At 40.2% G+C, this 13,417-nt stretch overlaps 1 protein-coding gene and 1 long non-coding RNA gene across 4 annotated transcripts in view; one reads left to right on the forward strand and one right to left on the reverse strand.

Moving 5' to 3' along the window:
- Positions 1-13,417, reverse strand: part of LOC311253604 (protein FAM184A-like) — a 200,268-nt gene that overhangs the window by 155,197 nt on the left and 31,654 nt on the right. The gene's annotated exons all lie outside the window — the stretch shown is intronic.
- LOC311253605 lies at positions 1,590-4,794 on the forward strand. Its single transcript, XR_014621719.1, has 3 exons — positions 1,590-1,710; positions 2,275-2,374; positions 4,582-4,794. It is a non-coding gene; the product is annotated as an uncharacterized lncRNA (long non-coding RNA).

Consider the following 13,417-nt stretch of genomic DNA (forward strand, 5'->3'; position numbering starts at 1 on the left):
GACCGTTCCACTTCAGACTGATAGTACTCGACGTCAAGATGACACCCAAATAAAATCAGGTCATTCTGATGTTGCATTTCAGAATAAAAGCCCTTTGAACTTTTAAATTTGACTGTACTCTATGTACATTAGGACTCATATTTCTTAAAAACTACCCAGAGGGCTTTTATTCTGAAATGCAATATCAGATTGACCTGATTTTTTGTGGGTGTCATCTCGAGGTCGAGTACTATCAGTCTGAAGTGGAACGGTCCAGTAATAACGGGTAGTTTTTAATAAATATGAATCCTAATGTACAGAGAAATATGAAAGTCCAGAGGGCTTTTATTCTGAAATGCAACATCAGATTGACCTGATTTTTTTTGGGTGTCATCTCGAGGTCGAGTACTATCAGTCTGGAGTGGAACGGTCCAGTAATAACGGGTAGTTTTTAATAAATATGAATCCTAATGTACAGAGAAATATGAAAGTCCAGAGGGCTTTTATTCTGAAATGCCACATCAGAATGACCTGATTTTTTTTGGGTGTCATCTCGAGGTCGAGTACTATCAGTCTGGAGTGGAACGGTCCAGTAATAACGGGTAGTTTTTAATAAATATGAATCCTAATGTACAGAGAAATATGAAAGTCCAGAGGGCTTTTATTCCGAAATGCAACATCAGAATGACCTGATTTTTTTTGGGTGTCATCTCGAGGTCGAGTACTATCAGTCTGGAGTGGAACGGTCCAGTAATAACGGGTAGTTTTTAATAAATATGAATCCTAATGTACAGAGAAATATGAAAGTCCAGAGGGCTTTTATTCCGAAATGCAACATCAGAATGACCTGATTTTTTTTGGGTGTCATCTGGAGGTCGAGTACTATCAGTCTGAAGTGGAACGGTCCAGTAATAACGGGGAGTTTTTAAGAAATATGAATCCTAATGTACCGAGAAATATGAAAGTCCAGAGGGCTTTTATTCTGAAATGCAACATCAGAATGACCTGATTTTTTTTGGGTGTCATCTCGAGGTCGAGTACTATCAGTCTGAAGTGGAACGGTCCAGTAATAACGGGGAGTTTTTAAGAAATATGAGTCCTACTGTACAGAGAAATATGAAAGTTCAAAAGGCTTTTATTCTGAAATGCCACATCAGATTGACCTGATTTTTTTTGGGTGTCATCTTGAGGTCGAGTACTATCAGTCTGAAGTGGAACGGTCCAGTAATAACGGGTAGTTTTTAAGAAATATGAGTCCTACTGTACAGAGAAATATGAAAGTTCAGAGGGCTTTTATTCTGAAATGCAACATCAGAATGACCTGATTTTTTGTGGGTGTCATCTCGAGGTCGAGTACTATCAGTCTGAAGTGGAACAGTCCAGTAATAACGGGTAGTTTTTTAATCTATTTTTTCTACGTTAACATTAATATTAAGGAAATATGAGCGTGTAACAGGCTTTTACTTTGAAAAGGCTAGATCAGATCGACGTGAGTATTTGTTACGTCCTGGTTTCGTTGTGGACGCCTGCTTTTAATCTGAAACGAGTCTTTTCTCGCCATTACCGTAATGTGCAGTATATGCGCGCACCGCAAAATAACGTGTGGGGTGGCTTGACCAAGTGTTTCTAGTTGTGTGGTGGCTTGACCGCAGTCTTTTAAGCGATGGTGACAACTGAAGGAGTCGAAGACCTGAGGACGGACGCCATGGTAGCTGTGTCTCTGTTGGACAGGTAATGAGCTCTTTTGTTTTGTTGGGGAAATGTATCATTACTCTGCATTATGTAGTCAACATAGCTAACGTTAGCTCCTTATGTTGCTGTCGCATGTATTCACCCAACACTAACGTTAGCCGGTTGTAGCTTATGTTAGCTAGCTAGCTAATGTTAGCCAGTTGTAGCTGACGTTAGCTAGCTAGCTAGCTAAAATAACAGACTGCTGCCGTATGAAACATATTTACATGTGACGTCACCGTTTACACGCAGACCAACGTTTACATATATTGTGGATCTGATCCATACGGCAGTGTTCATAAATGCACTGCTACTCTGGGCTGTTCGGACATTAGCCAGAGGAGCTGTATGTGAGGGGCGGACTAGTTCTTGTGTGCTACACATGTGAAAGGCCAAGTCCACTGTTCAGAGGTCATAGGAAGATTACATTAATCTGTGAATGTGGTTTGCATTGTATTTGTGAGCCGATTTTGTAAGATGGTACTTATGTGACGTTCATTCTTATAGCCTTTGAACTAGACGTTTTAGAAATGTGCTGATGTTGCCTATTTCTGTGTCCTATAGTTATGACTGGGACGCATCAACGTCCAGCCTTGAAGCGTCAGTTCAGAGCAGAACCATGTCCTGATGTTTCCACTATTTCTGCAGAGTCTCTCTCTGACAGGTGAGTGTAACTTGATGCTGATAGCAACATGGATCAAACCACTGTTATACATGTAATATGTGTCTTTGATGGAAACATTTCATGTATGCATGTGTCCTTCTTTCATATCAAGTTGGTTTGCTTTATGTGCATGAATGTGCTCCTTAGCAGTGATACAATAGGAAAAGGAGTGACATCATTTCTTTAGCTGCACCAGGAAATGCTACAAGTACTGGTCCTAGCAGTCACATGTTGCCCTACTGCTTGAGACTATTGCATGTTAGTAGGGCTGGGCGATATGGCCTCAAATCAGTATCACGATATATTGAGCAGCTCACCCCGATAACGATAAATGAACGATAAGTAAAAATCCCCACCCCCCTGACGCCAAAAAAAAAGTGTCACTTGTAAACAAATGATAAATACTGTTATGAACAAAAATGTCACTGAAAACACTGAAAAAACTATTGCAAATAACACTGCCATGTGACAACTTTAAACTCTTTTAAACAAATACGTTAAATAATGCTATGTGAGGAAATGTCAATAGAACACTGATGATTAAGAATAAGAGGGGCTTGAACAGGGCACTTCAAAAAGGAGCAGCAGATTTGGTATCCTGACCTGTTTACTCAGACTAGTGTTGTAGATGTGAATCTGACTCATGGCTGCATGTGATCACTCTACTCTACACACTAGTGTTTACTCCAGGTTCTTGCTAAGAAACACTAGCATGTTTACCATTTCAGGCTTCAGGCAGGATCTGAGGCATGTAACAATGTTTCCTCCAGAACTGAAGAAGCCACTTCTAAGATTCACCGTAGTTTCGTTTCCAGGTCAAACTCATTTACAATGGAGGTGCGTGGTGCAACTTTTCTGTAGCATCAAAATCGCTATTTTTAAAACACTAAGAAGACTCGACACAACATGAAACTTTGCTCGTAGCATCACCAGGGTCTCTACACATGAACACGAGCATCGATCCCCGAGTGCGGCGTAACACGAAGGAGAAAGCTCCATGTTACATCGGGGATCGACGCATCTTGACTGGCAGGACGGCTAAGCTAACGTGAGTTGTTCAAAAACCTTCTTTTTAGCAAACTTTGTGTACACAAACGATGTTCTCAATGCTCGTGTTCATGTGTAGAGACCCTGGTGATGCTACGAGCAGAGTTTCATGTTGTGTCGAGTCTTCTTAGTGTTTTAAAAATAGCGATTTTGATGCTACAGAAAAGTTCCCCCTGCACCTCCATTGTAAATGAGTTTGACCTGGAAACGAAACTGTAGTGAATCTTAAAAGTGGCTTTTTCGTCTTAATTATGCATTTACACAAAGGTTTGACTCGTGTTCATTCACAAAATAAGCAGAGGTTGCATTTTGGCAACAGTTACACATGAAAATACCGGTAGCCTACACACAGCCAACCAAGAAAAAAATGACTTTTTTTTTTTTTTTTTTTTTACACCGAATATACCGACATGAGCAAAATGACGTCGGTTATCGTCGTAAATTTTCGGTTTATCGCCCAGGCCTACATATTAGTAAGGCATTTTTTAAAAGAAAACAGACTTTGCATTTCAGTTCATGATCTGACTGTTAGCTTACCACAGTAGAATGTGGGAAACACACAATGCACTTGACAATCCCTATAAATAATCGCTTGCCACCATCACATAAGCTTCCCATCACCCACCTAAACCCCGGACTTCATTTTTTTTTTTACATAGCAACAGTCCTGTATTGTCTTTGAGCGAATCAATAACATTTTCATGCCCCATAAACACATTTAGATGTAACTTTATGTCCTGTAAACACATTGAGTTCTCCATCCTTATCCAGTTTTCTGTAATTATTATAATTGTTTGCAGAGAGGATAGAATTCCTCTCTTAGGCCAGGTACTCTAAGGTGTACAACAAGAAGTCCAGCAAGTAAAGCTTGTACACGCTACTGTCAAAATGCATAGAAAAAACAATGAGAATGTGAAACTATGTAAATTACTCTGAAAGTGATATTTTGCTCACCCCCCAAAAAGTAGAATTGGTAAATATGAAATGACTGTAAATGGCACAATTCTGATGTAACAGAGACTATTTCTGGTTGTTTTCAGGAATATTTGTCACTGTATAAAATGCAACTCAGGTTGTGGTGTTATAATAAATTGAAATTAATTTCAAGGTCCTTGAAAAGCTGCATTTACTGTCAGATAGTAATTGTGTTCTTTCTACAGGACAATCGCTGCCAAGACAGTAGGGGATTGAGACAGCACCGACATCAACAGCATAACCGGTCAAGAAACCTCTGGATTTCCTTCCTGTATATAGTTGTTTATGCTAATTGTACTGTATATTGTCTAAATGATAAAAGGTATACTATTTGTATACTATATTTGTAGTGTTATTTATTTACATGTGTTCCGAGAAATGGAATAAACAAGAGTCTTACCTAATTCCGTTGTTATTATTAGTGCATCATGTAAAGTGTAAGAATTGTAATGGGTTGGTTGTTTATGCTGGAAGTGTAAAGAAAAGGCATTTATGATTTTCAAGACTTTATTCAAACAAGTTAGAGATAATGCAAAACGGGTAAAAACAGAACAACAAATAAATAGGTGTCAGGCAGAGTCCAGCACTTGATGTGATTGCTCCAAACGTAGTCCTTGAATTCTGGCCTGTAAAGCAACAGATGAGCAACATGATTAGATATTTTTATGGAACAGAGCTCGACTGTCCTCAGCATACTGTGAACATATACACTTTCAATGGTCAATTCTTTATACATTCCCGGACAAAACTGTACAGATGTCCCAGTTTATATTACATTAAAAAATAAAAAGGACCAGCCCTTTATCTTTCTTTACATGTTTCTACTCACTGTGTTTATTGTTATGCACCAAAACACAAATTCAAATGGTGAAAAACTACTTGGCAAAAAATGTGATTCTGAACAGGGCACGTGTGTCCAAGTTACATGCCTGGTCAATATACTTGTTTATTACACGGCTCTATTGAATGCTGCTCTCTGATTGGTCCATCGCTGCGTTCTACGGTCTGTTATTTCTGTATAATGACCGTCGTCAAGTATAACAGACCGTTGCTAGGGACGGCGCTCTGATCCGCCCCTGCAACATGTAGCAACATAAGCAAGACAGCACCGCTGTCCAGCTCCTCTCTCAGGCCGGCCTCGAAAGTCGTCAGATCATGTCTGTGACTGGACACATGAGAGCAGCTAGGGACGGCGCTCTGATCCGCCCTGGCAACATATAGCAACATAAGCAAGACAGCTGGACTCTCAACGCGTTACACCAACCACAGCACGCTGTCCAGCTCCTCTCTCAGGCCCCGAAAGTGGAAGTGAAAGTTAAAACTTTACCGAGCGATCCTTGTCGCTGCTGAATCATTGTGGGTGATTATTTATTATTTATTTCAGTCGTAAGGCCGTGTAATAAGCGGGATAATGTATAGTTAGTCGGTTGTTATGGAGAAATAAACCCCTTCAGGTTGTATGGTATGGTTCCATACAACCTGTCGGGGTTTATTTCTCCATAACAACCTCCGAACTATACATTATCCCTTACATAGTCTTCCTATAAAGACTAATATATTTGCGTCGTTGAGGCGGCAATGAGGGAGAACTCTTTGTTCGGACGCGTGTTCTTGAAAAACAATAAACCACGTCCAGTTGTTCTGTAACTTTCGGTGCAGCGACCCGTTTATTCATTTACATTCATGACATTAAATTTAACTCAAAACGCTAATACTTTTTCTAATTTCTATATTAACACACTCTCTCTCTAACACGGTCAAAAAACTATATGCGGTTCCCTCTCACACACCTGCCGCTCATTACCTGGCGCATACCTATATGCCTTCTATGGCGCTTGTGACACCTTGTGTTGGGACCAAAAAACTACAAGTAAATAAAAATAGAACAAACCAAAATATTGTTATATGGCTCCAACAATACTGTACAAACACAAGTAGTTGTAGGTGGTTATCAGGGGAAAAAAAGCACCAGTAATGTTCGACTTTAGATGCTGACCTGCTCATGCGCAATCCTTTGAGCTTGAAGATCTACTCGACCTATGAACACCTGCTCCTTGCCCTGTCGCTCTCACGTCCACGGCCTCTGCCTCCACTCATGTCCTCCTCTGACGGGATGATGTGCTTCGCTCTGGCGTGTCTTCATCATCAGAGTCAACAATGCTGTCATTGTGGAAGCTCTAACATGCAAAACATCGTATCATCATGAGTCCAATACAGTATTCACGTTCGTCTGTGATTCACTGAGGGAAACAAAAATAAAACACGTAGCAGGCCCACCACTAATCTTTATGTTTTAGCTTTTCCATATCTAATGTTACCATAGCCAGCTGTTGCTAGCTAACCAGCAATGAGTTACAACATCAAAACACACTTTCAAAACAATGTCTCAATGCTAAAAAAAGCTAGCTTGACAGCTATCAGTGCTAGCAATGGCTATGTTGGTTGTATACATTCAATTTGATTATAGTAGGTGTTTACTTACAGGTGAATGAGACATCGTAAAGTTATTGGTAGTCGGACGTTGTGATACAAAATGATGCGCTGTCCTCCTCACCGCTCGTGAGGACTCGGACTCCTGAGTGCAGGGGGCGGAGTTTACTGGCTGGATACTTTCAAAATCTTTCATGGTCTTGATAGTTTTTCCAACTTGCAGACCCCAGCTTTAACACACTATGCACTGTATCAATTTTTTAATCGAGAATCGGTTGAATCAAGAATCGATTCTGAATCGAATCGTGACCCTAAGAATCGAAATCGAAATCGAAATCGAATCGAATCGTGAGACACCCAAAGATTCACACCCCTAGCTATAGTGCCTAAACTTACAAACTGTGACAGTACAACCAAGGTTCACTCTGCAACACAAGTCATTTTGGGAGTCAGTCACTGGGAACTGACCTCTTCAGTCTTTTCATTATGAAGATGTGTTGCAAAGCAGCTGTGACAAAGGTCTAAGACTTTCATCAAAATGCAGCTCTGCTAAGAGCTCAGAAAAAACATTTATAGCACAGGAGGTATGTCTGTGGATGTTGTGATCATCTTCAGTTCTCAGTTAATACAACTAAAATCCCATAAGGTCTTCTGATACGGTCACCTGAGAGTCCTCGCTGGCTGTGGTGCTCTCCACAAAGAAGTGAATAGCATCTTGTCAGCGTCTGCTTTCGCTTTCTAATTTAAAATATTTTCACACTGCAGACATATCCACAGTGTTGCCAGAGTAACGTTACATGTGCATCTGCGTTCTTCCACAAATTGTGCTCTGTTTACAACAGCTGACATAAAAATCATCAGGCTTGGGTCCACGTTCAAAATTGCCGATCCGTTGCAAAAACTACGATGGAGCTGATGTGGAAACACAGTGGGCACGCTTGCTCAGGCCTGTGACAGCCAACCAATCAGAGCAGACTGGGCTTTTTTCAGGAGGGGAGTCTTAAAGAGACAGGAACTAAAACAGAGCGTTCAGACAGAGGGTGAATAGAGGTGCTGCAGCAGTGGACAGTATGAGGAAAATATTGTGAACATTAAAGCATGCAAATATTATCTAACAGACACCCAAAATAAAAGTATAAACCTGAAAATGAGCATAACATGAGATCAGCTTAGCCCAGTACAATCACTAAATGAATGCCTGAAGGATACTGACAATCACTAGCTGGATGTGTATATTTCCCAGTGTTATCTCCACAGTATGTCGTCTTTCAGCTGAAAGAAGTCAAAGTGAGGGAGATGAGTCCCTCCTGTTCTCCTTTAGTGTTAGCCTTTGATTCCGAGCAGAGAGTCAGCCATGGAAATGTTCCTTCAATTATACATGATTATTTTAATGATGCTGCTGTGCCTGCTGCTTTCATCTCTCTCTCCTCTGCCTTGGCTTTCATCAAGTTATCTCTCCTCCTTTTGTTCTTTATCATCTTCCCCCCTCTCCACGTCTCCCAGGAATAAGGATAACTCGCATGAATATTTGTGTCTCCAATCTAACAATAACGCTTGTTTTCTATAAATAATCCTCCACACTGATATTATTCTGTCTTCAAATGATTCTGATGCAATTCAGCAATAACCAGTGATGAAAACACATTTGCTGATTATCTCATACTTGTTTCAAAAACATGGTTCTGAATGTTATGAAGTGCCTCTAAAATATCTGTATAACTCACCCACAGAGGTTACTGTTGTTTCTAACACAGTATACTGCACCATAGCTGCAGTATGAATAGTGCTGAAACAATGAGTTGATTCATGACACTACCACTACTTTCTATACAATTAATGATTTGTTGATGGCATCATATTCTCTGGTACTAGCTTATATTTGATTATTTTCTTTGTTTGTATTTGTAACTGTGTGAATGTGATCAGGCCTTTCCTGAAAAAGAGATTATTGCTCTCTGATTTAGTAATGTTTCTGTACTGAGGAGATCACACAGTTACTGGTATTAAAAAGAAGCAGTTTTTATATTGTACTTTTAAAGGACTTTCTAAAAAAAAAAAAGGGGGGGGGGGGGATTTAAATGATGAAAAATTAGCTGTGTGCGATAAAGAAAATTGATGATGTCATAAGTGATCATGGAGATCATGGAGCTGGACTACGGCAGCTTTAACTAAACCCTGTTGCTCTGCTCTCATCATTTTCAGAGGACTACCATCATACTCTCTCATTAAAGGATTTATGAAGTCTTATTTTCAGAGGTGCTGTAGTGTAACAGGATCCTGCCACATCTCAGCTGTGAGTCCACTGTTTCCCTTCAGCAGATGCACAATTCAGAGGCAGCACACTCTCTGTTCCCGATTAGCTGAAGCACACAGTGCATTTATTGGTGTAAAGGCACTTTGCATCTGTTCTGTCTTTTGTTTGTTTGTCTGCTGCTGAGACACTCCAAGGACACCCAACACACACACTTTCTACTGTAGCATCACTACACCACATCACAACCTCAGCAGGCAAGAACAAGGACACACTGAGTCTCTGCAATAGTGTTTTCTGTGATACGCAGAGAGGAGCAGAGTACAAACTGAGACATGGTACAACAAACATCTCTCCATGCTGTTAGCAATATAAAGACACAATCCAGTTTCTGAAACCTTCATCCTATTGACTGCGTCAGGTTAAATTAAGTTAATGTAAAAAAAAATATATATAGGAGCATTTATAAAGCCAAACTGATACTTCTACAGTACATGTATATAAAAGGAGGGCTGTGACATTCTGACCATAATTTTCATGATTAATTGCTTCTCATCAAAATTTTCCTGAGGGCAAAGGGACATCATCAGATTTCTTTTGTCCAACCAATAGTCCAAACCTAAAGACTCATCATGTACTGTCAAGAAGGACAAAGAAAAGTAGAGTCTGTGATTAATTTTGGATGAATCAGTGGTTGCAGCTCTACATAAAGGCTGTCAGCTTCAATCTGGGCTTTTATTTTGAGAACTGATCAGTGTGACCAGGTGAAACACTCGAGGGAGGGACCGCTACAACCTGCAGGTCATGTGACCAGATGGAGTAGCTTAGCTTTTCTCCAGGTTGACACTGTTGGCTTATTGTATAGAATGTTTTAAAGTAGGGCTGCACGATTATGGCCAAAATGATAATCACGATTATTTTTATCAATACTGAAATCACGATTATTAATCACGATTATTCATTATGTTAGGTAAAACATCTTTTTATTGTACTTTATTTTTTAAACAAACCGTATGTGAACAAGGCTTCAAATTGAAACTTAAAATAATAATAAATCATAAATAATAAAATAAAATGTACCCAAGACAAAGGGCAAAAAATAAATATGCCATTGCAGAGTGCAATCATAAAGTGCCCGGGTTGTCTGGGTTGGCGCTGGACACGGACGGGGATTTAGTGGACCAGCGTTAGGTTTGGCCTTCATGCATTCATCATATCTGGGTTTGTGGTGTTTTTTCAGGTGGTCGAATAAGTTAGTTGTGTTGCCCTGTGGCGCAGACACAACTCTGAAAAGAGAAGGAGTTAAGGAAGTTAGAAGTTTTAGAAGTGTTAGGGGCGGGACATCGCCGCGAAATGTCATCCAGATAGAGACAGAGTGAGCAATTTTTTCAGGGTTGAGCAACATCGCTGGACGGAGCGATATCGCTCGCGGCAGGACAGGCTGATTGAAAAGTACACATTCTAATCACTTTTCTTTTTCACTTTTCTTCTTCACTTTTTACTTTTGCTGCAGGGTTCGCTCGCTTGCTATTTAGGAAGCTTAATGAAGCCGTAACCTTTCGTTCGCCCCCTGATGGTTGGCTGACTATTGGGTTGAGAAAGTGCCTGACTTGATTTGCAACAGAGCCCGCTTTTTAAATGTTAATATCGTGACGATCATCTTAATTTAATCGTGGCAGCCAAAATCATAATCTTGATTAAAATTCGATTAGTTGTGCAGCCCTATTTTAAAGTCACTTTTTTTTTAAACATTGGATAAATATCAGTGTGAATTGACAATTAATGTCTAACTTTTATCTCTATTATCTCATAATTTCTGTGAAAAGACATACTGAGCAGAGCTGGTCATCTGTTGCTAACGAGAGACATAAACGAGAAGACTCTGCAAAAATTCATATTGAAGCGATCATAAAGTGTTGAATTTTTCCTGCGCAGAGAATTAGGAGGTTACCGCTCTCAAAAAATCTCTGACAGACGTCTTCATAGAGAACACGATTCGTTAACAAGTGCTGCACTTTTGGATTTAACTGCAACTAGGGGTCGGTAAAAATATCGATTCAGCAATGCATTGCGATTCTTTTCCCTGCAATTCAATATCGATTCAGCAATCTTCTGAATCGATTCAAGCCCCTGGCCAGTGGGGGCGCTGTGAGCAACAGCCTCATGTGATTCGCGCTGTACGGACGGGGGCCGCACTAGACCAAACCATAACAATATGGCGACCGTAGTGAGTAGCAGCAGCGTTAAGCCAGCGCTTTCAAACCTGAAAGCAGACGTGTGGAATCATTTTGTATTCCGGTGTAAACCTGGGCCCGGGCCCTTGATCAAGCATTTGTGTTTTTTTTTTTTTTTAATCATTACTTTTTTCATTCGCGATCCATTCCGTTCTGAATAAACAAACAACGCAGTGTACATGCTTCGTCCTTGTTGCATTATTCATTAAGATAATTGTAAACAGACTTCTGTAGTTAAAACACCTCGGAGTTGTAGTTGAGAACGTCAGTTATAACAGCCCACTGTAACGTGGGCTGGTGAAGGGGAAGGTGATGGTCCACTTTAGTGCAGGTAGGAGTCTTCGCTCTGTCGGCAGTATCCTTTCTCACGGGGAGCGTAAGTACACCTGCTTTTCTTCATCGTGCAGGTTACATTACCCACTAAACAAAAGGAGGCACCACCTAGTGGCGCTACATTGAATAACTCTGACTGTTACACCACATATTAAAAAATTGTCAGGTTCAGATCAGGCTCGGGCTCATAATTACAGTTAATGTGTCGGGCCGGGCCAGGCTCGGACACAACGTGCACGGGCTCGGGTAGGGTCGGGCTTGATTTTTTGGGCCTGATCTAAGCTCTCTCTCTCTCGCTCTATATATATATATTTCTTTTGTATACCATACTGGTATTATTGTGCTGATGTTATATTTTCAGATGTTTGTTTTTTTGCCCAAAATGCTATGAGTTATTTATTTACAGTTTCCAAGCGGCAAGAAATACATAATTTAAGTTACATTCACTTTAGTTCAGTGTTAATACAGCACTGTCATTTACAATTTAAATTTACATGCACTGTAGTTCAGTGTTAAAGCAGTGTCATGTTTTGTCATGCAATGAGTTATACCATGGCTGTTCATAAGGCATGAAACTAAATAATTAATTATTTAAAAAACATTTCTGGTACTCTTACTTGTGTATTTCTACTTGATACTGAATCGATATCGATGCATTTCAATCAATATCGATATCGAATCGATATCGAATCGAATCGTGACCTAACGAATCGAAATCGAAATCGAAATCGAATCGAATCGTGAGATTCTTAACAATACCCAGCCCTAACTGCAACTGCAGCATAATGCTGATGTAGTGGCTGTGCCATGGCGCTGTATTGTAGAATTTGCACAGTGCAGCAGGAGAGGTGCTGTCAAAGCTGCCAACAGAACTGTTGGTGTATCTACAGCAGCGATGTGTCAGGTGACACTCAGATATTTCAAACTAACCCCACTGATGTCATTTTGCACATGAAGGTTTATTGTTGAACTGTAAACATATCCTGCTTCCATTGTGTTCAAATCTCTGTGTTTTATAACCACATATGAGGAAAAAAGGTGTGTATTTGGTGTAAAGAAGAATACCAGCCCATAACTCAATATCAGAATGTTTTTACTCCCCCATATTGGGATCGACATCAGCACCTAAAATCTGTGTTGGTTGGTCTCTGGCAATGACTTTACAAAGTGAGTTCATGAGGAGGAGACTCCTCAGGTGAAATGTTAGTGATGATAGTGATGATATGCAGTAAATCTGTCAGGTCTGAAAGGAGGTGGTGAAAGAAATCTTTGGTAAAGCAGAAGCAGCAGCTATGATTGGACTGACACCAGCTGGTAAAACAGTCCACAGTTTCCTGTTGTGTTTCCATCCACCTATTGACCTCTGAGATGTGCACTCATTTGACTGGGGTTTGGCAACACTCCACCACTAGAAAGGAACCTCATTCAACAGCATGATTTAGCTGAATTCTTTCTTTTAACAAAATAAAGTATCAAAGTGCTGAGATGTTGATTAAAGCTACTAGATGTTGCTTCATGCTTTCTATGAGCCACTGAACTCACTCTTTAAAATGATGTAATGCTGTGAAAGGAAAAATTTGTCGTGTTATTTCAGTCTTTGCAGCTTCAGACCGATACTCAAATTACATGTAGTCAGTTACTGTCACTGTGCTGCCTGATCCTGACCGTACGTTTATAATCTTCAGCTGGTTCTTTCTTGTTGCAGGCTGGTCTCACATCCAAACCACAGTGCTGCGTCACTGCTGGACTAAGGTCAGGCACCAAATCTTATTC

The sequence above is a fragment of the Pagrus pagrus genome (genome assembly GCF_965226575.1).
Source record: "Pagrus pagrus genome assembly, chromosome: 24".
NCBI classification, from domain to species: Eukaryota; Metazoa; Chordata; class Actinopteri; order Spariformes; family Sparidae; genus Pagrus; species Pagrus pagrus.